At 43.2% G+C, this 11,914-nt stretch overlaps 1 long non-coding RNA gene across 1 annotated transcript; it reads left to right on the plus strand.

Annotated features, from left to right (window-relative positions):
- Nucleotides 1-11,515: 11,515 nt before the first annotated feature.
- On the plus strand, nucleotides 11,516-11,914 carry LOC139556618 (uncharacterized). The gene is made up of 2 exons (XR_011671151.1): nucleotides 11,516-11,640; nucleotides 11,746-11,914. It is a non-coding gene; the product is annotated as an uncharacterized lncRNA (long non-coding RNA).

Raw genomic sequence — 11,914 nt, forward strand, 5'->3', positions numbered from 1 at the left:
AACATGGTCCATCACACCAAGACAGTCGTGAAGAGGGCACGACAAAACCTATTCCCCCTCAGGAGAAATTTGACAAGGGTCCTCAGATCCTCAGGGGTCCTAAGATCTTCAAAAGGTTTTACAGCTGCACCATCGAGAGCATCCTGACGGGTTGCATCGCTGCCTGGTATGGCAACTGCTCGGCCTCCGACCGCAAGGCACTACAGAGGGTAGTGCGTACGACCCAGTGCATCAACGGGGCTAAGCTTCCTGCCATCCAGGACCTCTATACCAGGCGATGTCAGAGGAAGGCCCTAAAAATTGTCAAAGACTCCAGCCACCCTAGTCATAGACTGTTCTCTCTGCCACCGCAAGTCAAGCGGTACCTGAGCGCCAAGTCTAGGTTCAAGAGGCTTCTAAACAGCTTCTACCCCCAAGCCATAAGACTCCTGAACATCTAATCAAATGGATCCCAGACTATTTGCATTGCCCTCCCCCCGTTCTATGCTCCTGCTACTCTGTTATTATCTATGCATAGTCACTTTAATAACTCTACCTACATGTACATACATATTACCTCAATTACCTCGACACCGGTGCCCCCGCACATTGACTCTGTACCGATTCTCCCTGTATATAGCCCCGCTCATTTTATTTTACTGCTGCTCTTTAATTATTTGTTATTCTTATCTCTTACTTTTTTGTGACCGCTGCAAACAAAGCGTCTGTGTGAAAACAGAGAAACCAACTACACGTCCACACACTCAGCCTAAGACACCCAAGGTGAAATGCGTCGCACAGCTTACTGGTAATAGATGTATGTTCTCATTCCTATGTAATGGAGTCAAAATTTGAGATATTGTTCGACACTGGGGCACAGGTTAGCATTGTAGGGAGGGCCTGGTAGAGAACGATTTGCTAAGTGTTGAGATCCAACCCCTTGAGACTTTGTTAACTGAAAGCCAGCTCCACGTGACTGCAGCAAACGGCACTACTGTCCTCTTTGATGGATGGATTGAAGTGTCCTTGGAGCTTCTGAGTAGTAATCATGGTTAAATGGCCATACAAGTGCCTATGTTAGTTAGTCAGAGCTGTGTAGACTGTCCACTACTAGGCTTTAATGTCATAGAGGAACTTATCAGAGAAAACAGTGAACAGACTGATATAAATAGAACTGTTTGGCCATAATGACCATCGTTATGTTTGGAGGAAAAAGGGGGAGGCTTGCAAGCCGAAGAACACCATCCCAACCGTGAAGCACAGGGGTCGCAGCATTATGTTGTGGGGGTGCTATTCTGCAGGAGGGACTGGTGCACTTCACAAAATAGGTGGCATCATGAGGCAGGAAAATAATGTGGATATATTGAAGCAACATCTCAAGACAAAGTCAGGAAGTTAAAGCTTGGTCGCAAATGGGTTTTCCAAATGGACAATGACCCCAAGCATACTTCCAAAGTTGTGGAAAAATGGCTTAAGGACAATAAAGTCAAGGTATTGGAGTGGCCATCACAAATCCCTGACTTCAATCCAATAGAAAATGTGTGGGCAGAATTGAAAAAGCGTGTGCGAGCAAGGAGGCCTACAAACCTGATTCAGTTACACCAGCTCTGTCAGGATGAATGGGCCAAAATTCACCCAACTTTTTGTGGGAAGCTTGTGGACGGCTACCTGAAACGTTTGACCCAAGTGAAACAGTTTAAAGGCAATGCTACCAAATACTAATTGAGTGTATGTAAACTTCTGACCTACTGGGAATGAGATGAAAGACTTTGACTGTACTGATTAAGTCGGTCCAGCCAGTTGGGTTTTCAGTTCATCGCGCAGACAGGATTAAGGCCACTGTGATCTTGGGGACCTTCAATGCTGCAGAAATGTTTTGGTACCCTTCCCCAGATCTGTGCCTCGACACCATCCTATCTTGGAGCTCTACGGTGTCACGCCCTGACCATAGAGAGCTTTTTATTCTCTATGTTGGTTAGGTCGGGGTGTGACTAGGGTGGGTCATCTAGGTAATTATATTTCAATCTTGGCCTGGTATGGTTCCCAATCAGAGGCAGCTGTTTATCGTTGTCTCTGATTGGGGATCATATTTAGGTAGCCATTTTCCCTTTGTGCTTTGTGGGATCTTGTTTTTGTGTAGTGCCTGTGAGCACTGCATTTTCTTCACGTTTCGTTTGTTCGTTTATTGTTTTGTTTTGCTTTGAGTTTCACATAGAAATAAAAGATGTGGAACCCAGATCACGCTTCACTTTGGTCCAGTTATTATGACGAACGTGACATACGGACAATTCCTTCGACCTCATGGCTTGGTTTTTGCTTTGACAAAGTCTTCGGGACCTTATATAGACAGGTGTGTACCTTTCCAAATCATGTCTAATCAATTGAATTTTCCACAGGTGGACTCCAATCAAGTTGTAGAAACATCTCAAGGATGATCAATGGAAACAGGATGCACCTTAGCTCAATGTTGAGTCTCATAGCAAACGGTACGAATACTTACAGTGGGGAGAACAAGTATTTGATACACTGCCGATTTTGCAGGTTTTCCTACTTACAAAGCATGTAGAGGTCTGTAATTTTTATCATAGGTACACTTCAACTGTGAGAGACGGAATCTAAAACAAAAATCCAGAAAATCACATTGTATGATTTTTAAGTAATTAATTTGCATTTTATTGCATGACATAAGTATTTGATACATCAGAAAAGCAGAACTTAATATTTGGTACAGAAACCTTTGTTTGCAATTACAGAGATCATACGTTTCCTGTAGTTCTTGACCAGGTTTGCACACACTGCAGCAGGGATTTTGGCCCACTCCTCCATACAGACCTTCTCCAGATCCTTCAGGTTTCGGGGCTGTCGCTGGGCAATATGGACTTTCAGCTCCCTCCAAAGATTTTCTATTGGGTTCAGGTCTGGAGACTGGCTAGGCCACTCCAGGACCTTGAGATGCTTCTTACGGAGCCACTCCTTAGTTGCCCTGGCTGTGTGTTTCGGGTCGTTGTCATGCTGGAAGACCCAGCCACGACCCATCTTCAATGCTCTTACTGAGGGAAGGAGGTTGTTGGCCAAGATCTCGCGATACATGGCCCCATCCATCTTCCCCTCAATACGGTGCAGTCGTCCTGTCCCCTTTGCAGAAAAGCATCCCAAAAGAATGATGTTTCCACCTCCATGCTTCACGGTTGGGATGGTGATCTTGGGGTTGTACTCATCCTTCTTCTTCCTCCAAACACGGCGAGTGAAGTTTAGACCAAAAAGCTCTATTTTTGTCTCAACAGACCACATGACCTTCTCCCATTCCTCCTCTGGATCATCCAGATGGTCATTGGCAAACTTCAGACGGGCCTGGACATGCGCTGGCTTGAGCAGGGGGACCTTGCGTGCGCTGCAGGATTTTAATCCATGACGGCGTAGTGTGTTACTAATGGTTTTCTTTGAGACTGTGGTCCCAGCTCTCTTCAGGTCATTGACCAGGTCCTGCCGTGTAGTTCTGGCTGATCCCTCACCTTCCTCATGATCATTGATGCCCCACGAGGTGAGATCTTGCATGGAGCCCCAGACCGAGGATGATTGACCATCATCTTGAACTTCTTCCATTTTCTAATAATTGCGCCAACAGTTGTTGCCTTCTCACCAAGCTGCTTGCCTATTGTCCTGTAGCCCATCCCAGCCTTGTGCAGGTTTACAATTTTATCCCTGATGTCCTTACACAGCTCTCTGGTCTTGGCCATTGTGGAGAGGTTGGAGTCTGTTTGATTGAGGTTGTGGACAGGTGTCTTTTATACAGGTAACGAGTTCAAACAGGTGCAGTTAATACAGGTAATGAGTGGAGAACAGGAGGGCTTCTTAAAGAAAAACTAACAGGTCTGTGAGAGCCGGAATTCTTACTGGTTGGTAGGTGATCAAATACTTATGTCATGCAATAAAATGCAAATTAATTACTTAAAAATCATACAATGTGATTTTCTGGATTTTTGTTTTAGATTCCGTCTCTCACAGTTGAAGTGTACCTATGATAAAAATGACAGACCTCTACATGCTTTGTAAGTAGGAAAACCTGCAAAATCGGCAGTGTATCAAATACTTGTTCTCCCCACTGTATGTATTTAAGTTATTTATGTTTTTATTTTTAATACATTTGCAGACATTTCTAAAAACTTGTTTTCGCTGTGTCATTATGGGGTATTGTCTGTAGATTGATGAGGAAAAAAACGATGTTAATCAATTTTAGAATAAGGCTGTAACGTAACAAAATGTGGAAAAAGTCAAGGGTGTCTGAATACTTTCCGAATGCATTATCGATAGATAGGGCAGGTGAAAAGTTTAACTTATGGTTATATTTCCTTGATGTAATGCAGGGTTTCCCAACTAGTGGTGATTTTATTTGTCCCCGCAAGTTTTCTAATTAAAAAAATATAAATGTTTTTTCATAGAAACAAATGAATTTTCATTGTTGGACATGAAAGAGTGTAAAATCACCTGGAAATCAGCTCAAAGTGATTTTAATTCAGGATCGTATCCCAATTTAATCAAAGCTCGAAATGATTTCTAATCATGTTCTGGCCCCCCGACCATCTGCTCAAGAAAGAATCATCCCGCCCGCGTCTGGATGTAGTTGTGGACCATATTATACCACTAGGTGTTGCTCTAAGTCTGTAGCTGTATTAGGAGTTGAACTAGGACCCCATACAGTTTCCAGGAGCAGCATTGGATAGATTGAGAGCCACTGGGGAAAAATACCTTATTTTTTTGTCGGAAACTCTTGTCCAAATTGCAATGTCCTTTGTGTTTGTATGTCCAGTGTTGTTCCCAGAGTGGTGGTCCGTTTTCCATCGGTGCACGAGGAGGGGGAGTTCCCCCCAATCCCTATCACTGGACCACGGCCTCCCCGTCACCTTTCTGCAGATCTGGTTGGTAGACGGCAGGAGGCTTGTGAAGAGGTTCAGCCTATCGCATAGGTTGATATTACACTGTTACAACCCCTCATATACTGTTAACTGTATAGGAACCTACTGTACAGGAATGTGTCCATCCCAGAGTGCCCTCTCTAAGCAGTTTATCCTTACATCCATGATTCTTATAAGCCCAGTACACTGAATAAGCCAGGGCTTTTAAGATTATCCTTCTGACCATAATGTTAAGAGATCAAGCAGACGTGAATGTTGAAGATGATGTAACGGTTCTTCATCCTACCAAGGTTTAGAGTGCACCATGGGCCATGTTATCCCCGAGCATGGGGCATCATGTTATATCACATAATTAGAATTCCCAGAACAGATATTCCAATTCAAGTCAAAGTTCCGTAATGGTTGTGAAGGGAAGGCATACCGGTACATTCTATTTCGAGCTAGTGTGTTCCATCTCCTGCTGCATGGGGCCTGCTGCATGCAGAAAACCTGATGTGAGCGCTGTCTGGCGACGTTGTGAATCTATAAAATCCCTAGAGAGGAATTGCATAACTCAGAAGCAGCGTTTATTATGTAACAGGGTTAGCTGAGAGAGAGGGGAGAGAAGACAACCCAGACCTCAGGATTCTGTATGACGTTCGAATAGAGTATATGAGGCTTCATGTCAATAATAGATGATGTTGAGTATATAGTGGTATAGAGCAGTTGTTCCCAACCTTTTTGGAACTGTGGCACACCTTTTTATTTATTTATTTAACCTTTATTTAACTAGTCAGTTAAGAACAAATTCTTATTTACAATGACGGCCTACGAGCTGCGTTGTTCACAGGCAGAACGACAGATTTGATGGGATATACAATTCTGCGGCACCCCTAACATTTCCCTATTCATTTATTTCGTGGTAATGACCTCCATCGTATCTGATCCATCCTGTTTATAGATTAAATAGGATTTATTTAATCTATTTTCATAGTTTTCAAAGTTCCTTACTCATGATGGTTCATTTGTGTGTACTTCGTTAAAAGCATCCTGTGAATCTGGCCAGAAAGAAAACAAAGGACACAAAGCTATGCTCCCTTTGTTTCTATGGCAGAGGCTGTGGTATAACTAAGCCCAGAGTCATGTATTTAAGCAATAAGGCCTGGGGGGGGGTGATATATGGCCAATATATCACAGCTAAGGGCTGTTCTTATGCACGACACAAAGCGGAGTGCCTGGACACAGCCCTTAGCTGTGGTATATTGGCCATATATCACACCCCCCCAGGCCTTATTGCTTAAATACATGACTCTGGGCTTAGTTATACCACAGCCTCTGCCATAGAAACAAAGGGAGCATAGCTTTGTGTCCTTTGTTATCTTTCTGGGCAGATTCACAGGACGCTTTTAATGGAGTACACACAAACCCCAGAGGTGCTTTATTGCTATTATAAACTGGTTACCAATGTAATTAGAGCAGTAAAAAGAAATACCACAGCTGTCAGCCAATCAGCATTCAGGTCTCGAACAACCCAGTTTATAATTAGAAATAAATCACTTTGGCTATGCCTAATCAGACTTGCCTGCGCTAATGATTTTCACAGACAAAGTAAAATGGTGCAAATGACTTTGCTCATGTTGCGCACCCCTCAAATGATACAAATGTAACAGCCTGAGTGCACTGGACTTCAAACAATGATGCAGATGTAACCATATGCCATTTAATGTATTATCTGACCGGCACTAGTGCTCCCAAGTATAACTTCGATGTGTATTCCACAAGTCACGTTTATAAGTGAGTGTTAATTTAAAAAAATCAAGATTAGGAAAAGTTGAGGCACACCTGAGCGGCACACTGGTTGCGTACCTCTGGTATAGAGAGCAATGGTGTGTAGACGATAAAGAGAACAATGTTTTGCCTTTCGAGTGGCGTAGTGGTCTAAGGCACTGCATTGCAGTTGCTAGCTGTGCCACTAGAGATCCTAGTTCGAGTCCAGGCTCTGTCATAGCGGGAGACCCATGGGGCGGCTCACAATTTGCCCAGCGTCGTCCGGGTTAGTGGAGGGTTTGGCCGGCAGGGATGTCCTTGTCCCATCGCACTCTAGCGACTCCTGTGGCGGGCCGGGCGCATGCACGCTGACACGGTTGCCAGGTGTACAGCGTTTCCTCCGACACATTGGTGTGGCTGGCTTCCGGGTTAAGCGGGCATTGTGTCAAGAATTGGGTTGTGTTTCGGAGGTCGCTTGGCTCTCGATCTTCACATCTCCCGAGTCCGTACGGCAGTTGCAGCGATGAGACAAGACTGTAACTACCAATTGGTTTTAGAAACAGTTTTAGAAAATTCAGAGTGTTTTCTATCCAAATCTACTAATAATATGCATATCTTAGCTTCTGGGCCTGAGTAGGAGGCAGTTTACTCTGGGCGCGCTTTTCATCCGAACGTGAAAATACTGCCCCCTAGCCCAAAGAGGTTAACAAAGAGTTACAGTCTGTTTGGGAATGGGTGGCCAATAATAATCTGGTCCTGAACATCTCTAAAACTAAGAACATTGTATGTGTCTGTATGTGGGAGCTCATCTCTGTCTCTATGTGTTGTGTTCTCCTCAGGGTCAGTGACATTCACAACTATGTCCAGCGCTGTCAGAGGATAGGCTCATCTTTCATCCTGACTGCCTCACTTCCTTTTAGAGCTCCGGGAGGAGGGGCTAAGTCTGGAGGAGGCAGACCTAACCAACGCTGTCATCCTCCAGAGACCCCTCAACACAGAACACCTTCAGACACTCATGGCCATTAGGAACACTCAGAGACCTTGAAATCCCACCCATTGGTCAGTCTTGACCAATCGCAACATTCACATAGACAAAACATCCCTCTTAGTTAACTCCTGAAGTGAAGGCAATACTAACATACTATTCAGTAGTTCCTTTAGGGTCTGGCCAGGGTGGAGACATTGCTCCCAGTCCCCAGTCCCAGAAACCCCATTACATTCACCCAAGCCTCCTCTACTCACCCCGGCCCTCTTCAACTTCTTGACGTCTCACATCACTCATTGAGCATCAAAAGGGCTCAAACTTCCTCCAATACATACAGTTGAAGTCGGAAGTTTACATACACTTAGGTTGGAGTCATTAAAACTTGTTTTTCAACCACTCCACAAATTTCTTGTTAACAAACTATAGTTTTGGCAAGTTGGTTAGGACATCTACTTTGTGCATGACACAAGTAATTTTTTCAACAATTGTTGACAGACAGATTATTTCACTTATAATTCACTGTATCACAATTCCAGTGGGTCAGAAGTTTACATGCACCAAGTTGACTGTGCCTTTAAACAGCTTGGAAAATTCCAGAAAATGATGTCATGGCTTTAGAAGTTTCTGATAGGCTAAATGACATCATTTGAGTCAATTGGAGGTGTACCTGTGGATTTATTTCAAGGCCTACCTTCAAACTCAGTGCCTCTTTGCTTGACATCATGGGAAAAACAAAAGAAATCAGCCAAGACCTCAAAAAAATAACAACAGCAAAGGACCTTGTGAAGATGCTGGAGGAAACAGGTACAAAGGTATCTACATCCACAGTAAAACGAGTCCTATATCAACATAACTTCAAAGGCCGCTCAGCAAGGAAGAAGCCACTGCTCCAAAACCGCCATAAAAAAGCCAGACTACGGTTTGCAACTGCACATGGGGACAAAGATGGTACTTTTTGGAGAAATGTCCTCTGGTCTGATGAAACAAAAATAGAACTGTTTGGCCATAATGACCATCGCTATGTTTGGAGGAAAAAGGGGGAGTCTTGCAAGCCGAAGAACATCATCCCAACCGTGAAGCACAGGGGTCGCAGCATCATGTTGTGGGGGTGATTTGCTACAGGAGGGACTGGTGCACTTCACAAAATAGGTGGCATCATGAGGCAGGAAAATAATGTGGATATATTGAAGCAACATCTCAAGACAAATTCAGGAAATTAAAGCTTGGTCACAAATGGGTTTTCCAAATGGACAATGACCCCAAGCATACTTCCAAAGTTGTGGCAAAATGGCTAAAGGACAACAAAGTCAAGGTATTGGAATGGCTATTACAAAGCCCTGACCTCAATCCTATAGAACATTTGTGGAATAAATGTCAGGAATTGTGAAAAACTGAGTTTAAATGTATTTGGCGAAGGTGTATGTAAACTTCCGACTTCAACTGTAGCTCTAGCAACGCTTTGTTTGTTATTTTCCATATTATGTCTAGATTGATGAGGGGGGAAAACAATTTAATCCATGTTAGAATAAGACTGTAACGTAACAAAATGTGGAAAAAGTCAAGGGGTCTGAATACTTTCCGAATGCACTGTATTAGCCATTTCTAAGACTCACTTAGATAATTTATTTGATTGTACGGCAGTAGCAATACATGGATAACATTTACAGAAGAGATAGGAATGCCTGTGGGTGTATTTTTTTATTTATCCTTTATTTAACAAGGCAAGTCAGTTAAGAACAAATTCGTATTTACAATGACGGCCTACTAAAAGGCAAAAGGCCTCCTGTGGGGACGGGGGCTGGGATAATAAAATAAAAAAAGTAAATAATAATTTCTGCGCCATATAAAATTATACTGAAAAAAAATATAAACGCAACATGCAACAATTTCAAAGTTTTTACTGAGTTACAGTTCATATAAGAAAATAAGTCAATTGAAATAATTTAATTAGGCTCTAATCTATGAATTTCACATGACTGGGCAGGGGTGCAGCCATGGGTCGGCCTTGGTTGGCATTGGCCCAACTACTTGGCAGCCAGGCCCACCTACTGTGGAGCTAGGCCCAGCCAATCAGAATTAGGGCTTTATTACAGACAGCACCAAATTTCTGGGATTTTTTTATCCACCTCATGAAACATTCCAGATGATTCTTTGCTTTCATCTTTGTGGCAACAGTTTGGGGGGGAAGGCCCTTTCCTGTTTAAGAATGACAATGCCCCTGTGCACAAAGCAAGCTCCATAAAGTAATGCTTTGACGAGATCTGTAAATGGGGCGGCAGGTAGCATAGTGGTTAGAGCGTTGGGCAAGTAACCGAAAGGTTGCTAGATTGAATCCCCGAGCTGACAAGTAAAAAATCTGTCGTTCTACCCCTGATCAACGCAGTTAACCCACTGTTCCTATGCCGTCATTGTAAATAATAATTTGTTCTTAACTGACTTGCCTAGTTAAATAAAGGTTAAATAAAACTCTGTGTGGAAGAACTTGACTGGCCTGCACAGATCCCTGACCTTAACACCTTTGAAATGCCGACTGCGAGCCAGTCCTAATCACCCAACATCAGTGCCCGACCTCTCTAATGCTCTTGTGGCTGAATGGATCAAGACCCTGCAGCAATATTCCAACATTTAGTGGAAAGCCTTCCCAGAAGAGTGAAGGCTGTTACAGCAGTAAAGGGGGAACCAACTCCATATTAATCCCCATGATTTTGGAATGAGATGTTCGACGAGCAGGTGTCCATATACTTTTGGTAATGTATGTACTGTGCGGTGTCCCTCAGGGCAGTTACCTTGGGTTGTTATTGTTATACTTGTTTTTTTTTACAAATGATTTGCCGCCAAGCTAGAATGACTATGTATGCGGATAATTCCACACTGTATGTCAACACCTAAAGCCAGTGAGCTCACTGAAATTCTAAATAAGGAATTACAGTAAGTATCAGAATGGGTGATTAATAATAAACTGGTCTTAAATACATCTAAAACTAAAAGCATTGTATTTGGTTCAAAACATTATCTAAGACCTAAACCTTGTTGTGTATAAAGGGTGTGACCATTGAGCAAGTTGAGGAAGCTAAACTCCTAGTCATAACATTGGATTGTCAATTATCATGGTCTTGTCATATTGACAAAGTTTTTGTGAAGATGGGGAGGGGTATGTCTGTTATAAAAATATGTTGTGTATTTTACACAAAACATCTAATGTACTAGTTGTTCAGGTTCCGGTCTTGTCACATCTTGATTACTGTCCCGTAATATGGTCAAGTGCCGCATAGAAAGATCTAGAAAAGCTGCAGCTGGATTAAAACAGAGCAGCACGCCTTGCCCTTAACTACTATTACGAACCCCTTTGGCTCTGCAGTCTAGGGGGGATGGAAACGAGACCCGTAACATATCTCATGCAAATCACAATAGTGAAAAGGAACAGTGAGGACTAATAACAACAGACAGCTTAAATCTACCATCAAACACTTATGGTTATTTATTAAACACACGGTAAAAGGGGGGTGGGGGGAAGCTGAGCTGGACCCAAGGAAATAAATAATAAATATCCAAAAACTCCTAAGCTAGTCTTACCTGCTTCAATAACCGCTAGCTAACTAACCAATAAAATACAGTGGGAGGTCCTCCCAGTTCTAACTAGGGCACTTAGACAAAGTTTTCCTATGGGTAATGTATGCCCATGGGCAACTTGGCTTTGTACCCCCTTTTCCCACCAACAAACAAACAGTCATACACCATAACAATACATACTCACATAATAATGGACAAATGTGACATGTAGGTGTCACGAATCCCGCTTCCTGAGTCTGGGTTTGCCTGTGTGTCTGTCCTGGAGTGTGTTTCAGGTGTCCTGGAACGCACCCTGTCTGGTTGCCGGGCGAATTAGCTCATTGGGAGATTGGTTTCACCCGCACCTGTTTCCCGTCAGTAATCTGCACACCTGTCCTGATCATCATCTCTACCCTTCAAAAGCTCTGACCTGACTTCCATTCCCTGCCGGATCGTTAGCCATGAATAGTATGTTGTGCCTGAGTACCAGACTCCAGTTGGATAGAATTTGTTTTGTTGTTTTCATTTACGTATTGCTTGCCTTGAACTTACCTCCGTTTGTTTTGTCTTCAGTTACTCACCTGGATCATTCACTCCATTCCCGCCTGGTTGACAGAGGATTCTGCTACTACATTGGATTCACCTATTTCCTCTCATCTACTCACCACCGCTGCCCGTTACGCCATCTGGATATATCTACCTTTTCACATTTCACTGTAAATAAATACTCACCTTCTTCCTA

The sequence above is a fragment of the Salvelinus alpinus genome, chromosome 27 (genome assembly GCF_045679555.1).
Source record: "Salvelinus alpinus chromosome 27, SLU_Salpinus.1, whole genome shotgun sequence".
NCBI classification, from domain to species: domain Eukaryota; kingdom Metazoa; phylum Chordata; class Actinopteri; order Salmoniformes; family Salmonidae; genus Salvelinus; species Salvelinus alpinus.